Source organism: Rana temporaria, chromosome 2, assembly GCF_905171775.1.
Source record: "Rana temporaria chromosome 2, aRanTem1.1, whole genome shotgun sequence".
NCBI classification, from domain to species: domain Eukaryota; kingdom Metazoa; phylum Chordata; class Amphibia; order Anura; family Ranidae; genus Rana; species Rana temporaria.
The window spans coordinates 74,797,174-74,815,579 of record NC_053490.1 but is presented as its reverse complement, the minus strand read 5'-3'; the positions used below and the strand labels follow the sequence as shown (position 1 = coordinate 74,815,579).

The window sequence follows — 18,406 nt, the reverse complement described above, 5'->3', positions numbered from 1 at the left end:
AAAATATGAAAAAATCGAATTTCTTCATCGATTTAGGCCAATTTGTATTCTGCAGCATATTTTTGGTCAAAAAATTGACAATTAGCGTATATTGATTGTTTTGCACAAGAGGTATTGTGTCTACAAACTATGGGATAGAGTTGGTTTATTCATCTTTAGTCAGAGCTGCACAGTTTGTTTTAAACTACAAACACACTTACCTGCCTAGGCAGGTTTTTTGTAAAGGTGAACTATCCTTAAAGCGGGGGTTCACCCAAAAAAACATTTTTAACATTAAATTTTTTTTTTTTTTATCCCCGTACATACCGTATTTTCACCGCCGCTTCCGGGTATGTCTTTTGCGGGACTGGGCGTTCCTAATTGATTGACAGGCTTCAAAAAAATTTTTTAGGGTGAACCCCCGCTTTAAGGACAAAAATACGGCCAAGAAGGCATTGCTTTAATAGTGCAGTTATTTGTGCATCTCTAACTAGCTAAGCTAGCTACAACTTTTAGCTTGTACAGTCTTTTTAAAGTGAGGCAACAGCTTTTGCAGAGGCTACAGTGATCAATTACACTGCAAATATATTTGGCATCAAATATTTTGAAACCATCATTTGACATTGACCTTTCTGGTCGGTACCACAACACCTGTTGTGGCTGCTGATTGGGTGAAGGTTTTTGTAGGTGGCTAAAATTAGTTAGTACTGGCTTACTTTAATGCATAACATAATGTATATAGTGTAGGGGCCAGGAGTATAAGGTACGACATAGTGTATACAGTCCAGGGGTCGGGATTTTAAGGTACAACATAGTGTATACAGTCCAGGGGTCAGTATTATAATGAACAACACAACCTATAAATTGCAGGGGTCAGAAGTATAATATGCAACATAGTGTATGGCAGTGCATGGATCACAAGTGTAATGTACATAATATAGAATGCAGTGCTGGGGTCAGAAGTATTATGTACAACATAGTGAAGGCAAAGCAGGGGTCAGGACTATGTAAGATGCAGCATTCTGTAAAGAGTGCAGTGATCAGTAAAATGGGCCCCTTTCTTGCTAGTCAGTGGAAGATAATATGCCCCAAAGTTGCTGAAACAAAATGGAGTAATAGACCACTCAACTCTTTTTTTTAATTTACATTCTTATTGCGTACTTCAGCAAGACAGAAAGACTTACAAAATAGGAATAATGATACCAAACACAGAGGTGCATCCTATGATATCATACAGTCAGAGCAACATCCATGATCACAGCACGTTACAAATACAGAAACGATAAATGGAGACAAAGCTTATCCAGCATGTAATAAAACGGTGGCAAGAAGATCAAAGATATAAAACCATAGTGGGGGAACCCCATTACTATAAATGCTTGCCGTAACAGTAGGTCATGTAGCCATAAGATTACAATACCTTTTTAGCCAAGTCTTGCTTACGTACTTAGTCATTTAAAAGGTAAAACTTAATTGCAAAAATAAAAAGAAAGAGAACCCGACTAGGAACACAAGTTGGTATAACTGTAAGGCCCCATGCACACGAGACGCTGGTAAACACGTGTTCGGAGGCATTTGGACAGTTTTTTCAACTGCCCCTGAACACATTCAATGTTATCCTATGTGTCCATGCACACGATCATGTTTTTCTGCGTTTTTCGGCAGTTGCACAGACGCAAAAACGCGGCAAAACGATTTGCGTTTATAGCCGTTTTTAAAGGTGACCTATTTTTTTACATTAGAAATCTCAAAAATGATGGTAAATGATAAAAAAACATAAAAAAAACATAAAAAAAATGCAATTGCTTGCATTGCATTGTGGACAATCCACAACTTGTGGCAGGTGACATGGCCAGGTGACGTGGCAAGTGGACAATCCACAACTTGTGGCTGAAATGGTTAAATAATACTGTTTTTTGAGCTTAGGGAGGGTCTTATGATGTTTCTCAACTAAACGCTTATAAACGCAAACGCGGTAAAACCCGTTAAAACGCAGCGCAATTCGCAGCAAAAACGGGTGTTTTAAACGCCGTTTTTTGCGTTTGAAAACGTGTGTTTAGATGAGTTTGCATCTGCATCTCGTGTGCATGGGGCCTATACTAGTAAGTTATTTACCTATTGTATATTTAGTAGGAAAAACAGAATAGAAGAGAGAGGGAGAAATAAACAAATAAAAAGGGGGGGTTGTGGGTTAAGGGGGGGGGGTATTCTCTTCTCAGCACTACTCCAGCATTAGACTAGGCTAATGCCGCGTACACACGGTCGGAAAAGTTTGATGTGAGCTTTTGGTCGGAAATTCCAACCGTCTGTAGACTCCATCTGACTTTTTCCGTCGAAATGTCAGACAGCAAAAATTTAAGAGCTGGTTCTCAATTTTTCCAATAAGAAAAGTTCTTGTCGGAAATTCCAATCGTCTGTATGCAATTCCGACGCGCAAAAAAACATGCGTGCTCGAAATCAATTTGATGCATGCTTGGAATCATTGAACTTTATTTTTCTCGGCTCGTTGTAGTGGTGTATGTCACCGCATTCTTGACGTGTGACTGTGTGTATGCAACACAAGTTTGAGCCAACATTCCGTCGAAAAAAAATCCACGGTCTTCTTGTCGGAATTTACAATCGTGTGTACACGGTATAAGGCTTGTCTTCGCACTGCATTCACATCTGTGCACATTCCCGGAACACATAAAAAACATTGCACATGTGGCTTTTAGTTGTTAATGGCGCCCCAAACATGCTCAGCAAATGATCAAAAAGTTCCATGAGCTTCTTTTGGCACATTTGTTGTGCATGGGGCTATGTGTGAAAAAGCATGTTGACGTGATTGGGCACATGTGAATGGGTTCTAAAGAGGCACTGTCCCGTAGCTGAAACACACATGCACAGACTAATGTGCTGCATTGCCTTGTATTATGGAAGGATTAGCATGGGACAAATCACGGATTTGCATATGAATAGATAACATTCAGATTTGCATATGAGTGAGCAGTCGTATGATTTACATGTGAATGCTGTAGGTATAATGAAACAGGGCGAAGCTGCTAGTCAGACAGAAGTGGTAACAGACAGACAGACAGAAGTGGTAACAGACAGACAGACAGAAGTGGTAACAGACAGACAAAGCAAACTTCCCATTATGATCTTGAGACCGCTGAATAAAAATTGGGATTAGCCACGCACATTCAGCTGGTAAGTATCTAACGTATATGGGCAGTCTTAGTGGCGAATTCATTTATATACAATGACTGATTCTCCTGTGGAAAGAAAATAAAACAACTTTACAATTTCTCTTTCTTAGTAGAACAGGACTTTTTTATGTAGCTAGGATAGGATTGCTTGTATATGGTTAGGGAATTTTTTTTCAAAGAAGGCCAGATTTGATGAAGTGAACATGCACGAGGGCCGACCATTTTGCTTGACATTCTTTGAACCATTAAAATGTAATGCAAATGACCTATTTTATGCAAAGTTTATTGCAAATGGCATACTTTTCATTTGACAAATCTAAACGGGTGTTAAATCACTCTGCCTTTCATATCTGAAGGCAAGATGAAAAAAAAAATCCAGGAAGCTGAAATATATGTCAGGAACATTGGGCTAGATTCAGGTACAATTACGTTACGCTGCGGCGGCGTAACGTATCTCATTTACGTTACACCGCCGCAGGTTTACAGCGTAAGTGCCTGATTCACAAAGCTCTTACCTGTAAACTTGCGGCGGTGTAACGTAAATCCGCTCGGCGCAAGCCCGCCTAATTCAAATGGGGCGGGCACCATTTAAATTAGGCGCGTTCCCGCGCCGAACATACTGCGCATGCTCCGTCTGTCAAATTACCCGACGTGCATTGCGCTAAATGACGTCGCAAGGACATCATTGGTTTCGACGTTAACGTAAATGGCGTCCAGCGCCATTCACGGACGACTTACGCAAACGACGTGAAATTTAAAATTTCGACGCGGGAACGACGGCCATACTTAACATGGGTTACACCACCTATAGGGCAGCCTTAGTTTTACACGGCGTATCTCAACAGAAACAACGTAAATTTAGAGCGACGGGTAAAGCGTACGTTCGTGAATCGCCGTAACTAGTCATTTGCATATTCTACGCCGACCGCAATGGAATCGCCACCTAGTGGCCGGCCTAGAATTGCATCCTAAGATCCGACAGTGTAAGTCAATTACACCTGTCGGATCTTAGGGCTATCTATGCGTAACTGATTCTATGAATCAGCCGCATAGTTACGACGGGCGGATCACAGAGATACGACGGCGTATCAGGAGATACGCCGTCGTATCTCTTTTGTGAATCTGGCCCCTTGTCCTGGAAGAGGCGGCCCTCACTGTCAACTTTCCTTCTCTTATCTACAGTAGCCATTTTAGAAATTGACCAGAAGGGGAAGGGATCATGTGAGCGCAGTGCCAGAGGTTTTGGTCTAAGCGTGTTCGTCCGATACACTAATACACTGCCCAACAAGAATTATCTTGCCTTTGTGGTTGTGTGTGGTGAAGACACAGCGCAAGGAGAAGGAACGCACCAAATCCCGTGATGTCCGAGTGTGAGAACGCCGACTAAGGACGTCCAGTTGCTCGGTGTCCGAGAGATCGCGAGAAAGCCGATTTAGGACATGCAGTCCCGTAGCATCGGCGTTGAGAGATCCAGAGATCCAAAGGGCTGGGGGCCGTAAGAGATAGATTTTCCAAAAATTCCCGGGGAATATTAAACCGGAACATGGGCCGCAATTGGCCTGTGGGCCGGAACTTGGACATGCCTGGGTTAGGGTGTGGGATTTTTGCACTGCCTCCATCCCACATCACTTTATAAAAATGGCCTTCCTTTAATTCGTAAGAGGAGGCCCAGCCTAGAAGTTTGTGCAGAATTGTCAAATATCATTAGGCCCCGTACACACGACCGGATCTATCCACTGGGATTGATCCGCGGATCAGTTCCAGCAGATAGATCCCGTCGTGTGTACGTCCGAGCGGACATTTCCCAGCGGATAAAAATCCAGCCGACGGATTCCCAGCGGATAAAAATCTCTCAGCATGCTAAGAAATCTATCCGCTTGAATCCAGTCCAGCGGACTGATCCGGTCGTCTGTACAGACTCACCGGATCAGTCCGTCCGCTCCCATCCCTCGCATGCGTCGTAATGATTCGACGCATGCGTGGAAGTATTTACCTTCAGGGTCGCGCACATCGCCACGTCATCGTCGTGGCGACGGCGAGGCCACGTCACCGCGGATGTATTCCGCTGGGATTTCGATCTGATGGTGTGTACAGCCATCAGATCCAAATCCGCCAGAGGATTTATCCGCTGGAAAAGGTCCGGCGGACCGTTTCCAGCGGATATCCTCTCGTGTGTACAAGGCCTTAGGTCTGGGCTGCAGGAACAGATGACAAAGCACCATCAATATCCGGTAACAGAAAAAAGCAGAAAACCACTTCAGGCAAGACACTCTAACCTGTATCAGCGGAGGCAGGCTCCCCTGGGATCTAGTCTCAGTTCCCAATTCAATGTTCTCAAGAATTTGAAGTCTGACACAGTACAGTGAGGAGCCAAACATTCCAATCACAGTGATTACAGGCCATGGAACGCAGAAGCTTTATGGGCAGCTGTTGACGAACATCAAGGTCTTGCAGTCAGCAATTCATTACAGCAGTTTCTATGAAGGATGCTCTGAATGTCTGAGACATTTTCCAGTAACCTACATGGCAATTCTTTAATATCCGAAACAGTGAAATAGAAATATACAAGTTACAAACTACTGATAATCCCAGTGTCACCTCCTTCATGTAATGTATTTCAATCAAAAGTAAAGATTATAGAATATAGATTCATAGTGCAGCTGTTCAAAAATCTTGGCAGATCCACAGGCATTTACACATTTCTACATAAAATAGATATTATCGGATGGTTAGAAAATTCAGCATGAACTGAAAGCTAGGAAAACCCTGCAATAATGTATTTGTTTAAATGTCTGGTTTTTCAACGTCAAGGCCCCTTTTTATGCACAATTATTTTGTGATTTAAATACTTTAACCACTTCAGCTCCGGAAGAATTTGCTGCCCAATGTCCAGGCCATTTTTTGCGATTCGGCACTGTGTCGCTTTAACTGACAATTGCGCGGTCATGCGACAATGCACCCAAACAAAATTGACCTTTTCTTCCCACAAATAGAGCTTTTTTTTGGTGGTATTTGATCCCCTCTGTTTTTTTTTTTTTTTTGCGCTATAAACAAAAAAAAGAGCGTCAATTTTGAAAAAAAAGCTATTTTTTTTTTTGCTATAATATCCACAAAAAATATATATAAAAAAATGTTTTTCCTCAGTTTAGGCCGACACGTATTCTTCTACATATTTTTGGTAAAAGAAAAAAAAAATCGCAATAAGCGTATATTGATTAGTTTGCGCAAAAGTGATAGCTTCTACAAAATAGGGGATAGTTTTATGGCATTTTTATTATAATTATTTTTTTACTAGTAATGGCGGCAATTCACGATTTTTATCTTGACTGCGATATTGCGGCGGATACATGGGACACTTTTGACACTATTTTGGGACCATTGTCGTTTATACAGCGATCGGTGCTATAGAAATGCACTGATTACTCTGTAAATGACACAGGCAGGGAAGGGGTTAACCACTAGGGGGCAAGGAAGGGGTTAAGTGTGTCCTAGGGATTGATTCTAACTGTGATCACTGGTCCCGATGACAGGGAGCAGTAGATCACTGTCACTAGGCAGAACAGGGAAATGCCTTGTTTACATAGCCATCTCCCCGTTCTGCCTCTCCGTGTTACGATCGCAGGACACTGGCGGACATCGAGTCCGCGGGTCCCGCAGGCACGGTACGTTGCTTTGACTGCCCGTGCCATTCTGCCGACGTATGTCGGCAAGTGGTTAAAAATGTACTGTACATGTTTGTACTAAAACAAAAATATTTACTTTTAGCAGGCAGTAAACAAAGTATCCCATTTTGAATATTGACAGTCTTTCTAGTGAGTTGGAATATTTGCAAAATTACTTTGTCCTTTACATTGGTTACACCTTCCTAAGAAGGCCTCTGGAGGGTCCTGATCCATACTGTGTATGACTTGATACATCAAATACTTTTTGACCTTTTCTGGCGGACTTAGAGGTCGAAGTGTATGCTTGTCAATAATTCAGAATTTCTCAGACTTGAAACTAATTGCAGAGTTTCTAATTTACAGGGGATGCTTGGAAATGGGTGTATATGATGTCTATTTGGGGTATATGGCCCTCTTGTTACAAAACATGTTTTTAGCAGATATGGATGCCATATTTTAGTTGTTTAAACAATAGGTGGGAAAAAAAACAAGGCTCTCTAAACAAGAGACTAAAAATATATTTTTAATCTCATAACTGGACCCTTTCATATTATGCTCTGCCTCAGAGAAGTCAGCAATTGAATATCCCTACAGTGCTACTAGAGTAAGTTTAGGCTGAAGCTAGTTAACCTAATTATGTTTTTGGTTTGTGAGAAGAAGCCAGAACAGCTAATAAAAACCCATATTACCATAGAAATAATATATAGAACTACAAGGGAGTCAAGCAACAACTTGGCAAGACAAGAGTAAGGCCACTAGTCAGTAAAATCACCAAGTAAGTAAGAAGGCTACTAATGCCGCGTACACACGATCGGTCAATCCGATGAAAACGGTCTGATGGACCATTTTCATCAGACCAAACCGATCGTGTGTGGGTCCCATCGGTTATTTATCCATCGGTTAAAAATTTTGAAACTTGTTTTAAAATTACCCGATGGATACCTAACCGATAGAAAAAAAAACGATCGTTTGTAGGCACGTCCATCTGTTAAAAATCCACGCATGCTCAGAATCAAGTCGACGCATGCTTGGAAGCATTGAACTTTGTTTTTTTCAGCACGTCGTTGTGTTTTACATCACGCGTTCTGACACGATCGTTTTTTTAACTGATGGTGAGAGAGAGAGAGAGAGAGACTTGTAAAGCGCAACACATGCAAACTAAATCGCCTCTGGGCGCTGTATCCATTTCATGGGTAAGGAACCCCTTGACCTCAGAAGAGATGGGTTTTAATCTTTCTCCTGAAGGCCAAGTGGTCCGACTCCAGTCGGATGGTGGTTGGTAGTGCATTCCACAGGCGAGGTCCCTGGACTGCAAATCTTCGATCTCCTTTGGTGTGTAGGCACGACTGATCATCAGTCAGCTTCATCAGTTAACTGATGGAAAAATCCATCAGACCGTTCTCATCGGATTGACCGATCGTGTGTACAGGGCATTAGACTGGCCATACATGATTCATTGTTTTTTTCATTCAACCAGAGGGCTAAACGAAGAAAAGGAGCCTTCCTGCCAAGAGAATACATGGATCAGTGCTGCCAGCTATAGCTGGTGGTAATGATCGTTCAGGAAAAATAGGATTTTTATATACAGCTTACCTGTAAAATCCTTTTCTTGGAGTACATCACGGGACACAGAGCTGCATAGTAATAACTATGTGGGTTATAGAGTCTATCTATAGGTGCTGGACACTGGTGTAATCAATTAAACAGGAAGTTCCCTCCCTATATAACCCCTCCCATACTGGGAGTACCTCAGTTTTTGTAGCAAAGCAATAAGTGTCCCCATATCCCCAAACAAGAGGGGCGGGAGCTCTGTGTCCCGTGATGTACTCCAAGAAAAGGATTTTACAGGTAAGCTGTATATAAAAATCCTATTTTCTTTATCGTACATCACGGGACACAGAGCTGCATAGTAATAACTATGTGGGATGTCCCATAGCAATGCCTACTGAGGGGAGGGAGACACCAACAACGCAGACCGCCATCAGATGAGAGGACCTATAATGCTGCCTGCAGCATACTGCGCCAAAAAGCTGCGTCCTCCTGCCGTCTTATGTTCACCCAATAGGAATTAGTGAACGTAAGCACAGACGACCAAGTTGCGGTCCTGCAAATCTGAGTTATAAAGGCTTGGTAATGCATCGCGCAAAGCGATTACTATCTTGGTAGGGAGCCCCCAACAAAAGCCAGGGGGAATCCCACTCTCTAAACCACAAGCCTGAATAATAACCTGATGAATCAACATTGAAAACAGTTGAATTAGACCCTGCCTGCCCTTTCCTGGGGCCTCCTGGCAGCGCAAACCTCTCAGTTTTCTGTATCCGAGTAGCTTCAGCTAGGCCTTGACCCTTCTTACTCTAACGAGAGAGAGAGAGAGACCATCTTAATAGCTGATCTGAATACTGCCTGCCCATATCTAGGGTCTTCTGGCAGCACCATAAAAACGCCAGTTTTTTATATCTGAAAACCTTCAGATAGATTGTTAACTGCTCTCATCTCTATTGAGAGAAAAAGCAATAACCTTCCTTCCACGGACCAAGGTCTTGAAAAAAGGAAGGCAAAAATATCTTGGATTCAAAAGAACACTATAGATGCTTCTAGTAACTAAGGTTGGGTGAGGATTTAACATCACCCTTCTCATGCAAATAATTAAGTATGGCTCTATACAAAGAAAGTTGCCAATACTTTCTTGCAGATGCAACCGCAACCAAGAACACCAATTCCCTCTTTAGAAGAATGAAGGGAGTATGGCGCATCATCCCAAGGTGCTGACCCTGTAAGCTGACACACCTAGATCCAATCTTCCGAGCCTAAGGGCGACCTAACTGGCGGACTTATACCCGTCACCCCTTGCACAACGGCCCGGATCAAGAGTGTGACACAAGCGACCCTTGAAAATATTGACAAGGCCGAGATCGGATCATTGATGGAACGTAAAGCTAGCTCCATCTCCTTACCACTGTAGGAAGGCAAGAATCTTACTTGAGACATACTACCAAGGATGCCACCCCTTGGTTTCACACCCGGAACATGGGCCTTCCAGATCCTAGGATATCTGGTCCTGGAGGCCAGCTCTCCTGTATGAATCAAGGTAGTTGCCGCTGATTCTGAAAACCCTGATCCTCAAGAATGCGGGCTATAACAGCCAGACAATTAATACCCCTGTATGCAAGACAGGATGTAACCCTGCGAAGCAGGCTTGGACAACCCATAAGGAGTCCTAGTTCCTATACAATCACTTCTGCTGTGCCTGCACAGTCAGGTCGCATTGGGCTATGCCGGAGCAATTAGGTCAGCTTCCGTTCTTTTTATGTAGCATGGAAGCCACGAAAGTTGAGGCCCTGGGGGGAGAAAACGCCTAACCAGCGACGACTGGTCCCCCAGGATCACTAACACATATGCTCCGCATGCGGGTGGATCCTTTGTCCTTGACACAAAGTTGTTCAACTTCTTGTTGAACCTGGACGTCAACACCCCTTATGTACAGGGTACCGTTTCTGTGACATTTGGTCAGAAACAAGTTGGGGTGTAGAGGTTAATTCCCCGGACATAATCGTAGACGGCTCTAGCGAATCGCCGGCCAATCTAGTATTCCATGAATTGACGATTGTCAATAGGCAAGGCACAGGCTCCTCCCTGGTAAATAAAGAAAACCACCAGAGAGGTACTGTCAGATTGTATTCAGACAGAGCAACCCTGTAACTTAAACGTTCAGGCCCTAAACCAGATGCTCCATCCGCAGCTTTAGAAGGCTGACAGATAAAGCTCCCTAGGAGCATGACCACCTTCCCTGTGCCGTGGTCTTTTCCAGGCCTGGATTCTATCCCTAGAGGCCAGCCCTCGCAACCTGCTCCCAGGTAACGGGTATGAAGGATCTTCCCTTCTGTCAATCATTCAGTCAAAACCCTCAACTGAAATTCCAGCATATTCCTGGGACCAGACTCCTAGGATAATGCTAGGTTAGGATCCACTTGTTCCAGGCCGACCGAACAATGTCTATATCAGCCTTGATTAAAACTGAGCATAGGGAACTGTCTCTGAATGAAGCCAGCATATTCCCACTAGACTGGGATCCTAACCCAGGAGTTCCAGATATATAACCATGCTGGACTCCAAGGCCCAACCATGCTACTGACTGATCTGTCAGCAGGAGTTTGCTTCGGTATGCCATTAATGCTATACCCTGGGCCCTTAGGTAGAGGCGGGCCCTAGCAGCCTCGTAAATAAACACACCTGCAAATGGCTCCTCATATGTGCATGTGGCCAGTTTTTAAAAGCCACATGCCTCTATGGAAGCGTGTGTACATAGAAATATGAGATCATGCAAATATGTTTTCGCAAAAAACATAAAAGGGGGCGTGCTGCATACACGCACACATACAGCACGTGAGCTATGAATAAGCATCTTGCAACCAAGTATGCGCTATGAACGTGTTATGCAGCATTGCACAACATGTACCCCTGCAGACCCGAATTCCTATGTAAGGCCAAGGAATCCTGTATAATTAAGGAAAACTTAATTATCATGCCTCCTAACTCAAAATTTAGGCAAACATGCATCCTTATGCGATTCAGCAATTTTCATGCGATCCAACATCTATGCATTTTAAGCACTCCTGTGCGGACAAGTACCCTTGTGTGACCAAGGATTATTGTATGATCGAGCACCCCTGTGCGATCCAGCATCTTTATGCACTTAAGCATTTTAATGCGACTTTTAGCATTTCTGCGGCTTTCTGTGTGATCAACATGCCTGATTGATCCAGGACTCAGGTGATCAGATAACCCTGTGTGATCCCGCATCTTTATGCATTCCAGCATCTTCATGCGATTTCAGGCATTCCTGTGGAAACAAGCCTCTCTGTGTGACCCAATATCCTTGGGTAATCAAGGACTCAGGTTATCAGGTAACAATGTGTGATCCCGCATCTCTATGCACTCCTGCATCTTTATGCGATTTTAGGCATTCCTGTGGAAACAAGCCTCCCTGTGTGACCAAATATCCTTGGGTAATCAAGTACTCAGGTTATCAAGTATCCACGTTTGATCCCGCATCCTTATGCACTTAAGCAACTTTATGCGATTTTAGGCATTCCTGTAGAAACAAGCATCTCTGTGTGACCAAATATCCCTGGGTAATCCAGGACCCGGGTTATCAAGTAATCATGTGTGATCCTGCATCTTTATGCACTTAAGCATTTTTATGCAATTTTAGGCATTCCTGTGGAAACAAGCCTCTCTGTGTGATCAGATATCCTTGGATAATCAAGGACTCGAGTTATCAGGTAACCATGTGTGATCCCGCATCTTTATGCACTTAAGCATTTTATGCGATTTTTGGCACTTTGCTGTGATTAAACACCCTTATGTGACCATGTAACATCATAGAAACAAAAAAACATGTATATTTATGTGATCAACAATAAAACATGCTTTGTTACTTGTTTTTACCCCACATGCATTTTGAACATTCCAAACTCATGCATATCATGCAAACATGCGGACTGGTAAAGAGGCAGTTATGCTCTGCAGATATGCGATTTCGCCAACCTGCAACATTAGCCATGTGCACAGCAGCAACTGTGCACCCCCCCGTTGTGCATATGGTTAGCCTGAAGCCAACACCAGGATGAGGACCTTATAGAGACAGAGGCTTTGGCCGTTTAGGCTGAGGGAATTTATATGCTGCTTGAATCTCTGAAAAGACTGCATCTGCAACCAGAGCCTGTGGGGCTTCCGATAGGCCGACGCCTGCTATTGTTCTCTGATAGTGCACCTTCATCCTCGGGTCTTTCAATCCCCTGGTTTGGGAATTTAGAGCAGGGAAAGGGACACACCCTGTTTTCTGCTTGTGAGGCTGTGAATATAACAGTTAACCTCTTATAGACCTATAGATGCAATGCAACAAAACATATGCAGAGAAACTTCACCGTTGGGGGAGGCTACAACACCTGACAGGGCTCATCGCACATTGTGTAAGCTTTCTCCTAAGCCAAAAACAGAGGAACTTAACCCTGGTGCATCCTTAGTCTAGCAAATAATGCCTGCTAACCTGCACAGCCAGGTGCTGAGTAGGTGTCGTAGATGAATCTGTATCCAACCTCCACAAGGTGTTTTATGTGCCCAGGCTACTGTGTCCCCCTGGCTTTACCGAGCTCTGAGGTCTGGGCCTATCGAAGGGGCCACTCTGCGTCTGCCACATCGCCCCCCTGCCCACAAAGCGCGCCCCCCCCTCGCGCACGCGCGTGTAGAGAATGGTGAAGGCGGGGGGAGAGAGGGATCCCCCAAGGAGTGCCGTGGACCCAGACTACGAGGGACCCCCCCATCATGGCGGAGCCTGAAGCAGAGGAAGTAAGCCACACCATAGATCAGCTAACCTTGAGCTTCCGTTCTGGAAAGCATGGTAAGTAAAACACCAGGCATGCTTTTTACTGCCTTTAGTAGTGGAGAACAGATAAGACATGCAGCTACTCATGGCCATCCAGCCCTCTCCAGGGGAGACATATGGGTACTACAGCCATCCTGTCTTGATAGACATAGTGGTCTCTTTTCTCAGGCGCACCTGCATTATAGGCAAGACCCAATAGCCCCCACAGGAGAGGACTAGGACCAGTTCGGGGAGGTATATTGGTGCTAGAGCCATCCTGTCTACAAAGACATAGTGGTTAAGTTGCCCCAGCAGCATTATACAGGCCACCCCATAGACCCCGAAAAAATTGAAGGACCTACTGTCGGACCAAGTCCCGTAGGCACCTTCACTTACCTCTCCACGCTGCAGGGTGTTGCTTTAAGCAAGAGGCCCAATTTTCACCCCTCACCGTGGGTTTTGTCAAAGACCTTCAGGGACCGGGGTCCATCCGTAGGAACACCACTCCCCTGGACCTATATAGCACCCTGGCAGCAGAAAAACATTTGGTCTTTGGTATCGACCAATGTTCTGGAACCCAGGGTCCAGCTCTCAGAGAGAAGCATTATAGGCCAAACCTTGTTCTTCCAACCGAGGCCCGGGTACCGACCACTTTGGCTATGAAGCACTTTGGACGGATCCGGATTTATGGAGGCTTTTTACATCCAGCATGGATCCCTCCAGTGGAGCTCCTATAAGAGCACATGTTCATTCGTGACCAACACCTTCAGACACTGATGAAAAAACTTAGGTACTCCCAGTATGGGAGGGGTTATATAGGGAGGGAACTTCCTGTTTAATTGATTACACCAGTGTCCAGCACCTGAAGGTAGACTCTATAACCCACATAGTTACTACTATGCAGCTCTGTGTCCCGTGATGTACGATAAAGAAAACTCAACAGGATTGTTGTACACAAGTTGATCAATAGGCAAGGCAAACCGTGGTCACACCAAAAATTGATTTGATTTGGATTTCTCTTCTGTTCATTACCTTTCCATTTTGTTAATTGATAAAAATAAACTATTATCACTTCTATTTCTGAAAGCATTCTTACTTACTCTTAGGCCGCATATACACGACCGTTTTTAATGGTCTAGAAAAAAAAAATTTCAACCCGATTATTGTTAAGCCGGCCTTGCCTACACACGATCGTGAAAAAAATGCTCTAGCAAAGCGTGGTGACGTACAACACGTACGACGGCACTATAAAGGGGAAGTACCATTCGGATGGCGTCACCCTTGGGGCTGCTTTTGCTGATTTCGTGTTAGTAAAACTTTGGTGAGAGACGATTCACGCTTTTCAGTCTGTTACAGCATGATGAATGTGCACTCTCTATTACGAACGCTAGTTTTACCAGAACGAGCGCTCCCGTCTCATAACTTGCTTCTGAGCATGCGTGTTATTTTCACATCGTTAAAGCCCACACACAACCATTTTTTACAACGTTAAAAACGACAACGTTAAAAACGGCGCAAAAATTTAGAGCATGTTCCAAATTTTTAATGCCCATTTTTAACCTTCGCAAAAAATGCTCTGGAGCCCACACACGGTCGTTTTTAATGCCATTAAAAAAAACATTTTTTACATCGCAACAAACGGTCTAGTGTACGCGGCATTACTCTCAGTTTACAGCATTCTTTCACACCTGCCTAAAATGTTTGCACAGTACTATGTGTGTGTATATATACTGTATATATTTTCTGAGTATTTCTCACACTTAAGGCCCCTTTCACACTGGGGCGTTGTTCAAGTGTTTTTCGAGCGTTATTCAAGTGTTTTTTTTCGAGCGTTATTACAGCGTTATTCGAGCAAAGCCTCATCTGCAATCCCAATGTGCTGGTAAAGCACCACTAAGACCCTAACGTTTTAGGGTGTTTTTGCAGTGCCTCAGTGTGAAAGGGTAAGGTGTTTTTACCACGCTTTCAATTCATTTCAATGGGGAGGGGCGTTTTTGGAGCATTTTTTTTTCAGCGCCCAAAAGCTGCTCCAAAGATGCTGCTTGCAGGACTCAGTGTGAAAGGGTCCATTGAGATGCATTGAGAGCGTTTTATGAGCGTTTTAATAGCGCTATTTTTAACGCTAAAACGCTGTAAAAATGCTTCAGTGTGAAAGGGGTCTAAATGATTCAGAAAATCAAACAAATTTTGACGCTGTGCAAATGTCTCAAGCATTCGTACAGCTATCATGAATAATCCCTGTAATTTGACTAATTTTCTATGGGGCAGATTCACAGAGATCGGCGTATCTCTGTGCGGGCGTAACGTATCTCATTTACGTTACGCCGCCGCAAGTTTTTCAGGCAAGTGCTTTATTCACAAAGCACTTGCCTGTAAAGTTGCGGCAGCGTAGCGTAAATCACCCGGCGGAATTCAAATTCGGCGGGTAGGGGGCGTTTTTCATTTAAATGAAGCACGTCCCCACGCCGAACGAACTGCGCATGTGCCGTCCCTAAAATATCCCAGTGTGCATTGCTCCAAATGACGTCGCAAGGACGTCATTGGTTTCGACGTGACCGTAAATGACGTCCAGCCCCATTCACAGACGACTTACGCAAACGACGTAAATTTTAAAATTTTCGACGTGGGAACGACGGCCATACTTAACATTGGCTGCGCCTCATAGACCCAGGGGCAACTTTACGCCGGGAAAAGCCTAACGTAAATGTCGTAACTTTACTGCGTCGGCCGTGCGTACGTTCGGGAATTCGCGTATCTAGCTAATTTGCATACTCTACGGGGAAATCAACGGAAGCGCCACCTAGCGGGCAAAAAAAAAATTGCGGTTAAGATCCGACGGCGTAAGAGACTTACGCCTGTCAGATCTAATGAATATCTATGCGTAACTGATTCTAAGAATCAGTCGCATAGATATGACGGCGCTACGCAGAGATACGACGGCGTATCTGGAGATGCGCCGTCGTATCTCTTTTGAGAATCTGGGCCTATGTTTTTTTTTTTTTTAGATGCTTCCATTGAAGTATGTTGGGTGCCAAAAGAGCTTGAAGCTTGTAGCTCAAAAGAAGCTCATGTACATTTTTGAGCTACAAACTTCAAGTGATATCACTCTCAGGTGTGAACAGACATCATTGGCAATTTGGATGTTGAACATTTTGGAGCTTCCAACTACAAAACGTTCAGGTGTCAATTGGGCCTTAGCCCTCTGTATTGTACTGTTATAAAGTTAGCGGTTATAATTACATGTTATCTAGTGACCCAGCAGCACATTGCTATATCAAATCATTTTTTTATAGTTTTTTTTTTAAAGAGTGAGGAAGATTTAAAACCCCTATCACATTCTCACTGGAGAGATTCTGCCTCACTCCCGTCCTGGAGATGCAACAATAAATGAAAGGAAATCTCTCCAAAGTGAATAGAATTCCCATCCTAGAGCGTTTTCACAGGTGTCTCCAATGGAGGACTTTTGCTTTTGCTTGTGACATCCTAATTTTTTTGAAATTGCCCCCACTTTCTGTCAAAGGTCAAAAAGAGAGGGTGAAATACCCCAACACAGACAGCAATAACAACCTAAGGGTCCAATCCTTCCCTCAGGGGCGGACTGACCATTCAGGCTCTCGGGCACTGCCTGAGGGCCCCATGCCACTAGGGGACCCCATCAGGATTGTCAGGCTCAGTAAAACCAGGGACAGTATGTAAAAATCTGTGTTTTTTTTTACATCTGTCCCTGATATGTCCGATAACGGCATGCTTTTGATGTGAAAATCCTGAGATTTTAGCTGCCCCGCCTCCTGGCGTGGTGGCTATCTGTAGGCCCGGGGCCCCATCCGCCCCTGCCTTCCCTACTTGGCTAGCGAGTTTTGAAGAGGAATTATATTGCTTTGAGCTTCTGCAATTTTACTGTAGACATGTTTTGTTAAAGAAAGATGCTATGAGCGGCATTATGTTATATAAAATGCTACAGATACTCTTTAATGACTGCAGAAATACTAATAATGCTTTTATTCTTGTATTTAATCCCTTATATACATTTCAGCATAGATATTCCAGAAGGAGTGCTCAAAAATTTAAGCTGAATAATTATTTTTTCAGCAGTTTTAAAATTCTTTGTTATATCATCAGCACTGACATTATAGCAGTAATTTTATTATGAGTACCTATGTGAGAACTTGTTATAATTTGACTCTGTCCCTGATTTCTTATTTTTTTTTTTATTGGTATTTTAGAAGAAAGCAATACAAATAATAGAGAAATGAACATTCACATACAGAGGTAAAATCCACAATGTAAAGACACTCGAACCCCAAAAGGTTCGAAGCATAACTGTAAAGTCAATGTAGATGAATAACAGTATAATATAGAAGGGTAGGGAGAGAAGCGGGGTTGGAAAAGGAAGGAAAAAAGGAGAGGAGTATGCACATATGGAATGAAAAAAGGTTAAACCACAGTTGGGTACTATTACAGCATTATATTCTATTTGAGACCCAGTAATGTAGATATACAAATGCATAAATTAAGAAACGTGGGTACGATTATTCATCAGCACCTGAAATTTCGTAGACTTCGAGAAGTGAAACCAACAAGCCCACTTTTTATTGAAGCTTTCAGAGGAATCATGCGATTGATGAATCAAGTCTTCCATATTCGCTATATGTTCAACTTTCCGTATCCAATCAGAAATATCTGGGGGAGAAGATTGCAACCACTTAATTGGAATGCAGAGCTTAGCTGCATTTATCAGATGTATAATAATCAAATTTTTGAATAACGAGTTGGGCAGAGAGGAAAGATGCAATAGATATTGTTCAGCTGTAAAATCAGGGATGTAAGTAGTAATACAGGATATCAGATTGTGAACTTTTTTCCAAAACGGTTTAATAAAAACGCATTCCCACCATATATGGAGCAATGTTCCAATTGCTGATTTGCATCGCCAGCATAAATTTGAAACATTCGGATTGAATTTGTTAATAATGTGAGGAGTTCTATACCACCTAGAGTAGAGCTTATACCCATTCTCCTGGGTCAGAACATTAAGGGAACCTTTATGCAGGCGACGGAAGATCATTTTCCAATCATCGGAAGAGATAGAAATGTTAAGTTCTTCTTCCCATTTCAGGTTCGTAATGTCCATTTTTAGATCAAAATCTGAATAGAATATGGCATATATCAAGGAAATCAAATGCCTCTGGGGGTTTTCTTTAAGGCACAAGATC

The 18,406-nt window shown here is 43.3% G+C and overlaps 1 protein-coding gene across 1 annotated transcript in view; it reads left to right on the top strand.

Annotated features, from left to right (window-relative positions):
- SERTM1 (serine rich and transmembrane domain containing 1) overlaps nucleotides 1-18,406 on the top strand; it is an 83,663-nt gene that overhangs the window by 23,629 nt on the left and 41,628 nt on the right. The window lies entirely within an intron of this gene.